Source organism: Narcine bancroftii, chromosome 5 (assembly GCF_036971445.1).
Source record: "Narcine bancroftii isolate sNarBan1 chromosome 5, sNarBan1.hap1, whole genome shotgun sequence".
Taxonomy (NCBI): Eukaryota; Metazoa; Chordata; class Chondrichthyes; order Torpediniformes; family Narcinidae; genus Narcine; species Narcine bancroftii.
This window is the reverse complement of record NC_091473.1, coordinates 138,580,379-138,597,511: the sequence shown is the minus strand read 5'-3', so window position 1 is coordinate 138,597,511 and position 17,133 is coordinate 138,580,379.

Sequence of the window (17,133 nt, the reverse complement as noted above, 5' to 3'; positions counted from 1 at the left end):
TTTTAGTGAATGGCAGAACATGTGTGAGGAGCAGAATGGCTTCTGTCTCTCACGGAAGAAGGAATGGTAGGAGGAGTGGGGTGAAAGGGTGGGGAGATAGGGTGGCACAGAGGAGGAGAAGGCATAATGTGGAGGCAAGAGTGGGATAGGGAGGATGGCGAATGAAGAATGTGGAAAGGTGGTGAGTGCGGGCTGAAGATGTAGTGGGATAGGAGATGAAGAGGTGGAAGGGAGGGAAAAGAGAATTAAGAGAATGAATGGGAGAGAATTGAATAGGTGAGGTTCCTGGAGGGGGATTAACAATGGGATGTGGAAAATAAAGTGGGCAGTGGGAAGGTGGAGATAAGCAAGGAGAAGGGGGGAAGTAGAGAAGGAGAGGTGAGATTGAGGGAATGGATGGCATGCAGCTGGTGTGGAAAATGGGCAAGGGTGAAAACAGATGGGGAAGGGGGGAGATAAAAGGGAAGAGGAGATGGGAGGAAGGTGCTGGAAAGCAGGTGAGATTGAAAAAAAATTATTTGGGAAGGCAGACGAGATGGTGGTGAGGGGTGAAATGGGGGAGATAAAGGGTGAAAGGAGAATGGAGATGGGAGAGGAGATAGGAGGTGAGAGGAGATGGGAAGGGAGAGAATAAATGAGGGGAGATGGGCTGTGGAGGGAAGATGGGAGGGGAGGAGATGTGCTGCGGAGGGGAGATTAGAGAGGAGAGGGGAAGATGGGGAGATGGGTTGTGACAGGGAGAGAGGATGGGAGGGGAGTGGAGATGAAATTGGAGATTTGCTGTGGAAGAGGAGATAGGAGGGGAAATGGGCTGAGAATGGGAGACGGGAGGGGAGAGGAGAAGCAATGATGGGCTAGGGGTGAGGTAAGATGGTGAGGGAGAGATTGGAGGGGAAGGAATGAAAGGTTGGCAAGCTGGCAAGGGATGGGAATGAGAGGGAAGGAGCAATATGGGGAGGAAAGGGGAAGCAGCGAAGGGACCAGTAAATTTTGGAAACGTGAAAGAAATGTAGAAAATTTTGGAAACATTCAGCAGTTTAAATAGTATTTATGGAAAGAGAAAAGTCAAAGGTCTTGGGAGGGACACTGGGAAATGAGAGATGGAGGATTTTGAAGTGAGAGGGGGACAGAGGAGGTAAGAAGATAGAAAGGGATTGCTATATAGGGAAGATGAGTTGTCTGGGGGTTTGGATGGAGAGATAGTTGCTGTGGAGATCTGTTGAGAGGTACATTTATCATTCCCACCCATCAATACTTCACAATAACCTTGCTGCCTCACAGTTAAATCCTGATTCCAGGTGTTGGTAGTGGCATGTTCTTCCTTTGACTGTGTGGGTTTCTTCTGAGTGCTCCAGTTTTTTCTCACATCGCAAAGATGCGTGGGTTGGTGGGCAAATGGGTCACTGTAAATTGCTGCTCTTAGGATTCATGAGACTAAGGGAGGAGAGGTTACAGGGGAAATTAGTCAGGGGAATAGTGGTTGTTCCATGAGCTGGGATAGACTTGATGGACCGAATGGCCTCTTTCTCTACCACAATATAACATGAGATTGCGAGAAGTTGGTGGGGTGAGAGAAAGGAGGGTTGGCGTTGGGAGGTGATTGAAGGTGCTGACGCGGTTAGCATAGCGGTTAGTACAACGCAGTTACAGCGCCAAAGATCGCGGTTGGAATCTAGCACTGTCTGTAAGGAGTTTATATGTTTTTCCCCATGTCTGCATGGGTTTCCTCCAGGTGCTCTGGTTTCATCCCACTATTCAAAACACACCGGGGGTTGTAGATTAATTGGGTGTAATTGGGCAGCATGGACTTGTAGACTGAAATGGCGTGTTACCATGCTGTATGTCTAATTAAAAAAAAAAAATTAAGGAAGGGAATAGGCTGTGGGAATTGTGGAGGAAATGGGTGACACAGTTAGTGCAGTGGTTAGCTCAGCACTATTACAGCACCAGTGATCTGGGCTCAAAGCCTGTGCTGTCTGTATGGAGTCTGTACCTTTTTCCCATGTCAGCATATGTTTCCTCTGTGTGCTCCAGTAACGTCCCACATTTCAAAACATACGGGGGTTAGTAGGTTAACTGGTCACATGGCTGTATGTGGGCCGCTGTGGGCCAGAAGAACCTGTTATTGTGCTATATCTTTAAATTAAATTAAAATGGGTGGGTGATGGAGTGGGAGTTGTTGCGAAGGGTGAGAGAATCAAAATTAGAATCAGATTTATTGTTATGAATGTGTGTCATGAAATTCGTTGTCTTGCGACAGCGTTGTTGTGCATTACAGATGAAAAATTTGCTAAAAATTACATTTCCTTAAATCCACTATTTATTTTTAAATAGTGGAAAAGAAGAGAAAAAAGTGAAGTGGTGTCTATGGTTTATTGTGTATTCATAAATCAGATGCAGGAGGGGAAGAAGCCATTTTTGTAACATTGGGTGTTCGACTTCAGGACTCCTTCCTGAGTGGTCCTTAATGATAGGGGCTGCTTTATTGAGTGCCTCTTAAAGATATCCTTAATGGAGTGAAGACTAATGGCCATGATGGTGCTAGTCGAGTTTACTACCCTCTGTAATCTTTTCCTGTCTTCATACCAGACAGCGATGCAACCCATCAGAATAATCTCCTCGGTATACCTGAAGAAATTTGCAAGTTTTTGGTGACATACTAAATCTGCTCCATCATCTAATGAAATATAGCCACTGGTGAGCGCTTTTCATGTTTGAATCGACATGATGCCCCCAGGATAGTTCTTCAGAGATGTTGACACCCAAGAATTTGAAGTTCTTTACCCTTTCCACTGCTGAACCCTCAATGAGGGCTGGTTTGTGTTGTCCTGGGATGGATTGTGAGGTTTGTTGAATGGCAGGAAGTGAGGGAGATCTTTCAGTGTGCGTCAGGTACAGCTGCAATGTGCCAGCTTCAAACAACAAGTTTCAGTATACATCTGGGATATTCAAGGTTCCTTTATTTTTCGTTTTCACAAAATACACAGAATTTACTTTCTTTTGTTTTCCTTTAAGAGGATGTCAATTTATAACATATTCAGAAAAAAATCCTTTCATCAGAGGGCCGTGAATCTGTGGACCTGTTGCCACAGGCGGCTGTGTAAGTGAGGTCATTGGGTGTATTTAACGCAGAGATTGACAGGCATGTGATTAGTCAGGGCATCAAGGTTTACAGGGGGAAAGCCAGGGAGTGGGGCTGAGTGGGCGGATGGATCAGCTCATGATTAGAATTGCGGAGCAGACTCAATGGGCTAATGGACCTACATCTGCTCCTATTATCTTTTGATTTTGTGAAGAGATGTCATTTGTCCAGCACCACTAACAAGGAGAAAGAAGCAAAAGAAAATCCACTCAGAGACACTGAGTGACTCCTGCGCCCCAGTAAACTCTGTAGCTGCACTGTCTCCTGCTGGTCGAGCGGTGAAACTGAGCTTGAGGCATCCAGATCAACCTCCTTGACCCATGCTTCTGAATCGCTGAATTGACCAGGAAGCTAACAGTGCCCCAGGCCCTGCAAGAGCTCTGCCCACCATTGACACCCTCATGAATCTTGGTCTTGATAGCTGGTTCTCAGAAGCCAGTTGCTAGGATCCTGGGGCCTGTTATGAGGTCTTCAGCCACCGTGCTCTGGCCGATCTATGGCTGTAGGCTTCTCCTTCTCTGTGGTGGGTGTTCTCCTTTTCTGGTGCTCATTGGCTGTTGGACTGGTCACTAGTAGTCAGTGTTTGATCCCAACTACAAAAGAATTGGAATTGATAATGTGGTAGAACTGAGTAAAATTACATTTCAACGAACCGCAGAACCCTACAGCACAGAAACAGGCCCTTCAACCCATCTTGTCCATGCACAACTGGTATTCTGCCTCATCCCATTGATTTACACCCTCCCATCCATGTATCTAGCCAAATGTCTCTTCAATGTTGAAAATGAACCTACATCGACTTGAACTTCAAATAACGTCAAATTCCTGGGTGCCAATAGCTCCAAGGATCTGTCCTGGAGCCTCCATGTTGATGCAAACATGAGGAAGGCTTTTTGAGGAATTTGAGTAGATTCAGTAAGTCGCTGAAGACTCTGGAAAGCTTCAACAGGTGAACCGTATTGGAGCTGCCAAGAAAAAAACACTCCAGAGGGTTGTTAACTCCACACCGGGAGCAGGACTAGTCTTCACTCCATGGAGGACGTCCACAAGAGGTGGTCTCTTAAGAAAGCAGCCTCTCTCTCCTCAAGGACCCCCACCACCTAGGCTGATCAAGGTCAGCACGGACGAGACGGGCCGAAGGGCCTGTTTCCCTCGGGCTGGGCGTCACCGCGGATGCTTGCACCCTCAATTACATGACACACATTAACTGCAACACAGACATTCCCAGAAAATTGACTTGTTCCTCAAATTACAGGAGCCCACGTAGGGCGTTTTAATTGCCACATTTTCAACCGAGACGCGGCGGTACAATGGGGGATGTCTTAGTCATTACCTTAATGAGCTCACACCTCTTCCTTCACCCTACTCATTATCACGCCTCCTGCTCCACTTTAAAAAGACAGCGTCTTTTGTAAAATGAATGGGAGGCTCTAAAGTTTAATATGACAAGAGAGACCCGGTTTCTACACTCGACACACACAAAGGCGGGAGCGTATCGATTGGCAGCAAGTGGAGGTCTGACCCGCGCTGATCAGAAGCGGCGCGACCGCGAGAGGGGTTCAGCCTTTCTGTGACTTGAGCCGCCCCTGGGTGATGCATTTCAGGTGGCGGATTGTGAACGGATGCAGTGGGACTGATGGTGGGGGTTTGAAGGGGTGACTCTCCCTGTTCAGCCTCCCAATAAGGTGGCTGGGCGTTCATTTGCCCCTTTGGAAGCAGCGCCGGGACGATGTAGCCTTTTTGGGGCTCCTGGTCTTGGAGCGCTGGGATGTTTGCAAATATCCATGGACGCATGAAACCTATTGCAATTCTATCAAGCTTGGGTGTTCAATAGGAAACTGAACTGTGATTCATTAAACCCCCCCCCCCCCCCACGATCAAGAAGAGGACTTTAATGATTTCATCTGGCCATTGCAAATGACCGGAATCAACATATTGACCAGGGGGTTTAACGCCAGAAATCTTATTTTTTTTACCCTACAGTGTTTGAAAGGCAAAATGAACAAAAACCGAATTGATTTTGAATAAGTATACCACATGCTATATTAACAAACACTTGCCAGTGAATGACAAATTTACATATACATGATGTCAGGAGGCAATATTTTGCAGCCTTAATTGGTTTGGCTTGAGGCATTCTGTGTCAAAATGGAGCGTGTTGCATCCCTGGAGTTGCTCGGCAAGTTTTATTCGAACCCCGTGTCTGCAATCCCTTTCATGTAGTGTCCATCCAGGAAGTTAGTTAATTATTGAAGAATACAACACTAAACAAATAAACGAAAACGAGTGAGATATTTACATGGAGGCTAGTGTATAAATAATCCAATTGGTGTCAGTATGGGAATAACCTGTTTTTTTTTAATGAAACGAGATTTGGAAACAATATGCCAGAAAAAAGAGACTCAGCAGGTCAACCAACTCCTGTAGTGGTGGTCCTGATGTAGGGTCTCCATCCAGGGTCAGCACCAAGTGGGTTTTTCATGGGCATTGACCCCCCCTACCCGCTTGTGGCCATTGCCCCCACCCCAAATGAGGTATTGTGACCACCCCCCACCAGCAGCCTAGCATCTACTGTCACTAGTCTCCACGCAGTATAAGCGGTGTTTGTCTGTTACGTCGGAGGAAGGGCAGATTCATGGTAGGGAAGTTCATGGTAGGCAGGTAGGCACCACCGCCACCCGCGCTGAGCGAGTTTTAGGTCATTGTGCCCCCCCCCCCCCACCCCCATGGTTACCCTCATGCCTTCCCTGCTAAGACTCGGACTGGTGCTGACCCTGTCTCCACTAGAAATGCTCCCTTCACTGAATTATTCCATAAATTTGTTCTTTTTATTCCAGATTCCAACATTGACAGTCTTCTCCATGTCTATATTTAAATAAGACACTTATGATGCTCGTAGACATGAGAATTTGAAGGAAACAATTGTCATTGACTTGAATGTTTAACAATGGTGGATTTATTCAATATGACAAATGTGTTTTTGGTTAGTTCTTTCAGGGGCAAAGAGGTGACTCCACCACAATGAGATAATACCAACTATTGCAGAATGACCATTTGGATATGACAACTGTTACTGCATTATTTTTCTTCAATCAAGAGATTTGACTTTTTCTGTGACAGTGTTTTACATTTCTGTCTGAATCAGCTGAGAAAGTACACTTCTTTATGGACCTAACTCAGGTCTCCAGGAAGGAGGGTGTTGGGTTTAAATGCCACCCTCATAAAGTTAACCTCCCTCCATTAATTTGTTGCTGTGCATTGAAATTGGGCCAGTGTTTGTAGGCCGCCCGTCTGCTAGGTCACGCAGTTAATTAGGACAAGTGCACACAATTCATCGGTAATTGGCAACAAACTTGGAAAATTGATTGTGTTCAGGGCAGGGCAGACATTGACATAAATGGTATAGTGTTGGGCAGGTAATTGGGTTCAATTTCTTCTCTCTTGTATGGAGAGTCTCCAGTTTCCCAGTCACAAAACTGTTGATGGATTTGAAAATATTTGATTGTTAAATATAAGCATAGAGTAGGGCCAAAGGTCTGTTCCTTGCTGAATGACTCCCTGAGTATGGCACAAACTCAGTGAATGACAAATTTACATATACATGATGTCAGGAGGCAATATTTTGCAGCCTTAATTGGTTTGGCTTGAGGCATGGTAACATGGTGGACGGTGGCTTCTATCAACATTTCAATGTAGTAATAATTGACTATAGTAAATGGGTTCTCAGCTTTTGTTCACACATTTGGACTTTGCTTGTGAAGCAAACTTCATTAGAGTTCGGTTAAAGAAGAAAATCCGCAGTACACAAAAGTGATGGCCAAAGTTAGGAGGTCACACAGCATCTTTAGAAAGTAAAAGGTAGATACTTAGCCATCAGGATTTCTCAACTATTGGATATAGGATTGAATACATAAACGTGCTGGAGAAACTCAGCAGGCCACACAGCATCCATAGGAAATAAAGGATAACCAATGTTTTGGACTTGAAACTTTTCTCAGGAATCAGGAAAATTCTGGCCGGGCCTTGAACACTACCTCAGTAATGTTGTCCATTCTTTGTATTAATCCCTTTTTTGGCAGTACTTCTTTTTTCATTATTAATGTGTGGAGTGATTTATCTGCAAAGTGAATTCTGTAGTAGGGGGACTTCAGAAGGAGAAATAGATGAGAACAAAACAATTCAGCCTTGTTTGATTTTTTTTGTGATGGTGGGAATGTCCATGGAACCACTTTCACTGATTAGGCAAATGGAGAGCTACTGTTCAGCTCTCAATCTGTTGGCATCATTGAGCTGATCTGATGACCAACTGAGTTTACTTGGATCTGAGGTCAATCCATAGGACCATGAATGGTAGAGAGGATCATTGGATTCTCCCTCCCCCCTACATTTGATGTGATCTACTAGGATTGTTGTCTGAAGAGGGTGTGCAAAATCATTGAGAACCTCTTCCACCCTGCACACAGCATCTTTCAGCTGCTTCCTTCAGGAAAGTGACGCAGAAGTATCAGAGCCAGCACCACCAGGCTGAGGAGCACCTTCTTGCCAAGGGCAGTGAGAATGCTGAATGACCAAAGGAACTGCTTGCACACAACATCTGAGATTCTCATTTGTGGAAAACAATATCTAGTTATTTATTTATTTTTATGGCTATAAAACTTTTATTTGCCTGTTTGTGTGTTATGTCTGGTTGTGAGTCTGTATGTTTTTGCACCGAGGACTGGAGAATGCTGTTTCTTCAGGTTGTACTTGTACAATCAGAAGACTATAAAGCTTGACTTGAAAAAAAGAAAACACATTGGTGGTATTCTGAACAAAATTACTGAAAATCCCTCAAAGTACAGCGTTTTTTACGTTGCACAAGGAGATGGTATCGCATGTTCTTCATTTCTTCAGTGTAGACGGAATACTAGAGCTACATGGGGTTTTGGGAATGTTTTTTAATGATTGTCAATGGATATGTGCTTGCCAGCTTTTTAATCATGAACAGTACAGACCTATCGCACAACAGACATTCAACTGCCATTTCTGTTTATTATCCCTCAATTGTGCAACACAAGTAGAGCAAAACTGATATTGATCTGGATTGTGTTGTCGGACGTGAAATGTTGCCATTCAACAACATCACACCTGACTCATACCATTGGGTTCCTCATGTGCATAGTTTAATTGAGAGATTCTATATTTATTGTTTTCATTTGTGCTTCCCCACAATGTCTTGGTTTAGACTACCCTCTCTATTGTAATTAGGGAGTTGAAATGATGGAAATTAAAATCTTTGTAAATTAACATCACGGTAGGATGCCCTGAAAATGTTACAATACAGCAAAGAGTATCCAAGTGAGTTCTTCGTGGAGTTAAACTGCTCAGCAAACTTTTCTCAAAAAATGTATGTGGATTGTAATCCCCTTAAGTAAGTATTACAGAATAGATTTTCATTTTAAAATTACAGTATTTATACTATTTGTAGGTCAGTTGTAAATAACACTATTTTTTATTTCAAAATGATTGTGTCGATGAGAGATGCTTCAAATATAATTGACCTGTTCATCCACCTTGATGCTTTGCAGCTATGGGTTACAATGGCACCTAATGAATAGGTTCCCAATAAGACCAAATATTGGAAAAGACATATCACAGCAAGAGATTGGAAGGTACTTTCTCAGGTTTTCTTTGCAGTTTATGATGAATGTGGTTGCCTTGTTTTACTGTCTCTAATTCTTAGGCAAATTTTTTTTTTGTCGCCTAGTGTGTGACACGATCACTACTCTTCACCAAAGATTTTGGGCTAGCTATAATCTAAGCATATAAAATTTCAAAGGTTCCTTTTGATGAAATTTAATAATACATTAAAATTGTAATATACTTCAATTTTTGTCTGCCTTAAGGTGCACAAAGAGTCACCATGAGCCCAGTTCCTAACAATAGGAGAAAGAGGAGCAAAAGGGAGTCCCTTCAGGGACACTGACTGTCCATGGTGTTACGTCTCAATCTTTTGGATCCTGGATGAGCCCCCACTTTGTTATGCCTTGAACCAGCAGGCAACAGAAGAAACAATTCAAACGGGTTAAATTTGAACTCTAAATGTATTAATGGCTATTAACAATATAACGTCTTAACCCAATTTACCCCACTACAAGTAACTATCTTTTTTTTTTCCTTTTCTTTGGCTTGGCTTCGCAGATGAAGATTTATGGAGGGGTAATGTCCACGTCTGCTGCAGGCTCGTTGGTGACTGACAAGTCCGATGCGGGACAGGCAGGCACGGTTGCAGCGGTTGCAAGGGAAAATTGGTTGGTTGGGGTTGGGTTTTTCCTCCTTTGTCTTTTGTCAGTGAGGTGGGCTCTGCGGTCTTCTTCAAAGGAGGTTGCAGCCCGCCGAACTGTGAGGCGCCAAGATGCACGGTTGGAGGCGAGATCAGCCCACTGGCGGTGGTCAATGGGGCAGGCACCAAGAGATTTCTTTAAGCAGTCCTTGTACCTCTTCTTTGGTGCACCTCTGTCACGGTGGCCAGTGGAGAGCTCGCCATACAATACGATCTTGGGAAGGCGATGGTCCTCCATTCTGGAGACGTGACCCACCCAGCGCAATTGGGTCTTCAGCAGAAGATGCTTGCGGACTCTGCCAGCTAAAGTACTTCGATTTTGGTGATGAAGTCATTCCAATGGAATGTTGAGGATGGAGCGGAGACAGCGCTGATGGAAGCGTTCTAGGAGCCATAGGTGATGCCAGTAGGGGACCCATGATTTGGAGCCAAACAGGAGCGTGGGTATGACAATGGCTCTGTACACGCTGATCTTTGTGTGTTTCTTCAGGTGGTTGTTTTTCCAGACTCTTTTGTGTAGTCTTCCAAAGGCACTATTTGCCTTGGTGAGTCTATTGTCTATCTCTTTGTCGATCCCTGCATCAGATGAAATGGTGCAGCCGAGGTAGGTAAACTGGTTGACCGTTTTGAGTTCAGTGTGCCCCATGGAGATGTGGGGGGGCTGGTGGTCATGGTGGGGAGCTGGCTGATGGAGGACCTCAGTTTTCTTCAGGCTGAATTCCAGGACAAACATTTTGGCAGTTTCCGCAAAACAGGACATCATGCACTGGAGAGCTGGCTCTGAATGGGCAACTAAAGTGGCATCATCTGCAAAGAGTAGTTCACGGACAAGTTGCTCTTGTGTCTTGGTGTGAGCTTGCAGGCGCCTCAGATTGAAGAGACTGCCATCCGTGTGGTACCGGTTGTAAACACCGTCTTCATTGTTGAGGTCTTTATTGGCTTGTTTCAGCATCATGCTGAAGAAGATAGTACAAATATACAAATATCATATCTTCATAAACAGTGTGTATGTAAAAAAATAAAAAGATCATTTCAGACTGTGCCCAATATTCAAAAAGTGAAAATTCCCCTCAAAACCCCATGTCAGTCAATTAAGTGAGTCATTCCAAAAACACAGTCGACAGAATTCAATCCCAAAGCTCAACGTCCAAATTCAGTTCCCCCCCAACAAAAGGACTTTGTATTGGACATTGGAGAGAAAAATGACTGATGTTGTGTTTCCGTACACTTATGTATCTTTTTTTTAAGGCCTCCTGAGATGGCTTCCTTTGGTGCTCAAATTGTGATTTGTAACCCTTCATTATCTTATGAAGCATGTGCCTTTCACACAGCTCTCCTGGTCGGCCTCTGCTTCTCCAACTGCTGCGGTTCTGCTACTCCAACTTCCACTCCAACTGCCATTCTGAACGTTCCATTCTGGATATTCCATTCTCTCTCTGCACAGCTCGACCCAGCTGCACAACAGGATTCCCAGCAGAATTCCATCCTTTATGATGACAGTCCACAGGTCCAAAAGGTTAGTCCATAGTCCGTAACAATGGATTTACCTCCAGTGCTCCCGCTGCCTCTGCAGCCGCACAGACTCCAGTTCAAACCATCGGCAACCCAAGCTCCAGATCCAAACCTCGGAAATGATCAGAAGGCCTTCAGTGCCTGAGGCCCTTCGGGATCCCTTCTTGCCCTCAGCACCCTCTTGAGCCCCAGTTCTGTTCCCAAGAGCCAGTCTCCAGTAGCCTGCAGCCTGTGTGGGTCCTTTGACTGTGTCGCCATTAGACCGTAGCCTGTGGATCCTTCAGCTGCTGAGCCCCTTGCTGGACTGCTACCAATACTTAGGTAGACAGGTGGATATTTCCCCAGCCTCCCTCACCCCACTTTAGACATCTTTTTAAAATTTAATTTTGTGGGCACATAATAATAATAATTTAAAAAATAATATAATTGTGGATCTTTAGGAAGTCCCATAGGGGACAAATCTTAGCATCTACCTTGTCATGGTCCCTTTGACTTGAGTTTCAATAATCTTGTCTTTCATTCTGAAATTCTGGGCCTAACCTACTCAACCCTTTACAAGATAGCTCTTTCTTCCTGTTTGCAACTATAAGAAGCTTGACTGCATTTCTTCCAGTGTATCTATAATCCTTCTTAAATAAGGAGAACAAATCTAGACAATATAACAAGTCTGGGACTACCAGCAACAGTTGTAGTGTAATTTCCCTACCTGTATACCCCATTCCATTGGGCTTTCACATTACCATTTCTGCATCCAAATTCTTTAATGTAATAAAAACCTGTCATTTCATATCTTTAGCCAGAGGATGATGAATTTGTGAAATTTGTTGCCACAGGTGGTTGTGGAGGACAAATCATTGGGTGTATTTAATGCAGAGATTGTTAGGTTCTTTATTAGCCAGGGCATCAAAGGTTATGGGGAGAAGACCAGGCAATGGGGCTGAGTGAGAAAATGATTGAATGGTGGCGCAGACCTGATGGGCTGAATAGCCTATTTCTGCTTCTATGTCTTAATGCCTCATAATGCTAATTTTATTTTGAGCACTCCATTAATCTACCTCCCTTGGCACACTCTATCCTCTTCACAACTTGCTTTCCTACCTCCCTTTGTAGCATCGGTAATTTTTCTTAACTTAAATTATTTAACTTAATTTCAATTTAATTTTACATTTGGAGATATTGATTATGTATAGTTAAAAATGCTGACTGGAAGAGAGAAGCTTGCTGCATTCCTTTCCTTCTTGTTATCAGCTAGAGCTCCTTATTAACAAGGTAGTAAAAGACTATTAACCATTGGATAAAGGACACGGCCCCGATTAATGAGTCCCAAGAGAATTCTAAGAAATATGCAGTCTGTTCAAATGTTCTAACTGTATAAATATATGACTGTAAGCCATGAGGGCAGACCCTCTGGGGGTGAGACAAGCTGCTTCTGGCAGTGCTTCTTGCTGTAACGGAATTCTCATGCTTTGCAAAGTGATCAAATATGTGGTTTTGCAGCTGTATTCGTGTTTATTTCCAAGCAACCTCACGACCACTTTAACAATATAGCACAGTAACAGGCCCTTCCAGTCCACAAGCCCATGCTGTCCAAACATGCCAATTAACCTACAAACCCCATACATTAATTGCTTCATCTAATTAATTTAAATTGCTTGTGAAGTGTTGATACCCCATCATTGATCTATGTGGTATCTCGCTTATTACAACTTGCCAACCTGAAGATGGTGCATTTATCCCCTATAATAAAAACAGAGAATGCTGCAGATACTCGGCGGATTAGGCTGCATCTGTGGGAAGCAAAGCTGGGATAATGTTTTGCATAGAAGACATATTGTCAGGCCTCTGATCTGGAACACCCACTCTGTTTTTCTTCCTACAGATTCAGCTTGGCCTGCTGAGTTTTTTTTAATGAAAGTTAGGACCATAGAACATTATAGCACAGAAAACAGGCCATTTGGCCCTTCTAGTCTGTGTTGACCATTGTTCAGCTAGTTCCAATAACCTGCTCCCATTTCATAACCCTCCATACCACTCCCATCCAAGTGTCTATCCAATTTATTCTTAAAACTCGAGATCGAGTCCGCACTCACCACATCAGATGGCAGCTCATTCCACACTCCCACCACTCAATGTGTGAAGAAGTTCCCCTAAACCTTTCCTTTTTCACCCTAAAGTCATGTCCTCTTGTATTTGTCTCTCTTAATCTAAGTGGAAGGAGCCTATTCGCATTTACTCAATATATACCCCTCATAACTTTGTAAACCTCTATCAAATCTCCCCTTATTCTTCTTTGTTCCAAGGAATAAAGTCCTAACCTGTTTAATCTTCCCTTGTAACTCAACTTCTGAAGATTCGGCAACATCTTAGTAAATCTTCTCTGCACTTTCAATCTTGTCGATATCCTTCCGATAGCTAGGCAAACAGAACTGCATACAATATTTCCAAATTTGGCCTCACCAATGTCTTATATAACTTCAACATAACATCCTAACTCCTATACTCAATACTTTGATTTATAAAGGCTAAAATGCCAAAATATTTCTTGACAACCCTGTCACAGGGTTGTTCAGGGAACAATGTACCTGTATCCCTAGGTCTCTTTCTCCTCCGTACTCCTCAGTGCCCTACCGTTTACAGAGTATGCTCTTCCTTTATTTGCTCTTCCAAAATGCTATTTTCATTTTAGATTTCCAGCATTTACATTTAAAAAAAAATGTATCCCTCATTTGTTTTCTACACATTAATGAATTCTCTATTCATGCCAAAGATTTCCCCCACAATGCAAAGGGCTCTTATATTTACAGTGATTGTTTATGTGCAATCTTTTCAATTGGCAAATTTATGTTTCAATTTAAACATTCAGCATGGTAAAAGGCTATTTCGACCCACGAGTCCATGCCGCCCAATTACACCAAATTAATCAACATCCCTGGTGCGCTTTGAATGGTGGGAGGAAACCGGAGCCATGGGAAAAATCCACGCAGACAGAGGGAGATTGTACAAAATCCTAAAAGACAGCATGGGATTTAAACCTCGGTCCCAATTGCTGGAGCTGTAAAGGCATTGCGCTAATCTATGGAGAGAATAACAGTAAAACTCCAATTATCCAGAATTAAAGCAACTGGCAATCTCAAGCAACTGGCAAAAAACTTGTGGAAAATAAATAAGGAAGTTTAAAATTGGCATACCTTGCCATAAGTTTGCCAATCACGCAACACGCAATCTCAAGCAACCGGAAAATTCACTTATCTGGCATCGACCCATAAGTGCCAGATTCTAGGGGTTTTACTGTACATCTGTCTTGGGTAAACTTGTACCTCTCACTTTGTTCGTTTTAGATTGGTCACAGTGTTCAAGCTACCAAAAGAAAATAGATACATACACCGAGAGCAGTTCAGTTTATACAAGTCTTTATTACTAAATCTAAAGCTGAATTCACACTACAACATGCAAGCCCTTCCCAATTATACTTATCAATGCCTGGACCGGTCCCAACTGCCAAAGCGAGGCGATGACTGCACACTTGTAGTAGGTTGTCTGGGCGCCGGTAGCAGCTTCTCCACCTCCCTGGACCGGGACGTCGGTTTGGAATCTTGAAGTTCTTCTTCTTGCTGAGCGATGTTGCCACCTCTTGGAGAGTCTCAAACTTCAGCATTGGGACCATGGCTTATATTACTCAAAAGTTGTTTACTTCAGATCTTATCTCTTTGAACAAATGATTTAATTGTCTTCAAGGTCTTCTGACAGTCTGCGACCAACAAATGACAACTTCATCTCTTGGCCTCATGGTGGAAGTTGGATAATGTCTACTGATTCATATGCATCGCTGGGCCCCATAGTGGAATTTAGGTGTGCCTACTAAATATGCATCTTGGGCCTCATAGTGGAATTGAGATTATGTCTTCTGATGCAATTGCATCCCTTCTTTCATAAGCTAGTCTAAATCCTCCATTACAACATCTACTCTTAGGCTTTCTTGATATATTTTCAGAGAACCCCATATTTGTCAAATATCATTTGTTTTTCATCAAACATTGATGAATTGCCTTGATTATATTATGATTTTCTGAAGAACTTGCTATTAAATCCCATTGTTAAATGTTGTTATCTAGTTGATTTAATTTACTGTTTTCTGTCTCAACCCTCTTTTTTTCATTTGGCATTTGCAGTTTTCCAATATGTTGTGTCCTTTCAAGGAAACTTTGGAAAATCAAGATCAACGCATCTGTCGTCTTTGCAACTGCCCTTTCTTTTTTGAAAGATCAACCCCAGGGTATTGATCAGCCTTCCATTTCTTTAGTTTACCTTGATCTTTTTCCATTCGTTCTAGTGTTCATTTAAATTCCTCCCTTTTTACCCCAGGTTTTCTTTTATTATTGGCATACTTTCGTGTCTTCTGATGTTCAAAATAACTGTTCAAAGTGCATTGTATTGTATTGCTAAATAAGACGTGGTGAAATGGATTGTTTAATTGATACACTCACATCTTCTAAAAATGCCACCAATATCAAGCTGCAAGGTAAGTACCACTGCAAATCAAAGTTTGGTATGTCCCAGAACCTGATGGTAATTTAACAGGGAGCTGGCTAGTTTTCACTGTGGTTAGTACAATATTATTACAGCACTATTAGCCTGGGTTCGAATCCGGCCCAATCTGTAAGGAATTCTCCCTGTGATCTGCGTGATTTTCTTCTGGGTGCTCTGGTTTCCTTCCATCCTCCAAAAACGAATGCAGTTTGTAGGTTAATTCGTGTATTTGGACAGAGGGCCTGTTAACGTACTGTATCTCTAAATTTAAAAAATAGGAAAAAACTACTGTTTTTTTTTTCAAGCTGGCTCAAGAGTAATTCACTGATGAGGATTTGTCATCCTGATGTGAACCCTGTGTGGAATCAGATTGGGATCCAGGAGGATGCTAGACATAGAGCAAAAGGTTGCACCTGCAGTATATGTTCACACAAACAAACATACGGCTCTTATTAATGTCCCAGAGACGTGAATAGCCAACTACACGTGTGTCTGATTTTAATTTGGTACACTGAACAAATTATTTTCTTGATGTGGTGCTATGAGTGAACCGATCATTGTTCAGTCGCTCCCATGTAGGTTTGGAATGTGCTCTTGTTCACAAGAGTGGCTGGATACAGCAAGATAAACGTGGATGAGGGAGCTCTTGTATGCTGCAATACCACATCACCCAGCTGCCTTACTCCAATGAACTGTGTGTTGTAAGGGAATGGGCAATCTTGGCAGTTGCCATACCTTCCAATATGATGCCAGCCTTCACATATCAGCCAGCAAGAGGAGATAATCACCTGATATTTTCCCAGGAATTGACATCCATTAGCCACTTATCTCGGGTCCTTGTCAAAGCAGTGTAGAGTCTGCAAGGCACACTACATTAAGCATTAGGATAAAATCTCCAAGCTGTCCCAAACAGGATGCACTGGGGTAAAAGGCACTGACAGAGCAGCAAACATGATTGCACTAACAATCCTTGGAACTCTGAGTTGGATTGTGATGAGGGAGAGTTCATTTGTGCTGGCAGCCTATCTCCAGAAGGCGTTTGATTGGATGAAGTCTCGTGTCCTGAAGCCATTCACATTTTGCTGCATTAGTTCAGTAGGAACCAGATTTACAGATATTTATGCAGTGCTGTTTATAAATTGAACTGAAGTGGAACATAGTACACAGCAGGAGAGGAACAGGCCTTTTGAACCTTGTGGCTGAGCCTAATAATGATGCCTAAATTAAACTAAAATTTGGCTGGTTGGACATGATACATTCCCTCTGTTCCCTGGCATATGTAAATGTCTTAAACACTAATTATTGTGTCTGCTTCCACCATTAGTCCTGGAAGCCCATTCTGAGCACTTAGTGTGTTTTTTAAAAGAACATGCCCCACACATCTCACATCTTTGCAGGTGACACTAAAGTTGGAGGTGAAGTGGGCAGTGAGGACGGCTCTCAAAGTTTGCAGCTGGAAAAATGGACTGCAAAAATAGCAGAAGAGAGGTGTTGCACTTTCGGAGGTCAAACCAGTGTAGGACTTGCACGGTAAATGGTAGCCATCTGTGGAGCCCGGCGGAACAGAGGGATCTGGGGATAAGGATACATAATTCCTTGAAAGTAATATCACAAGTAGATTGTGACATGG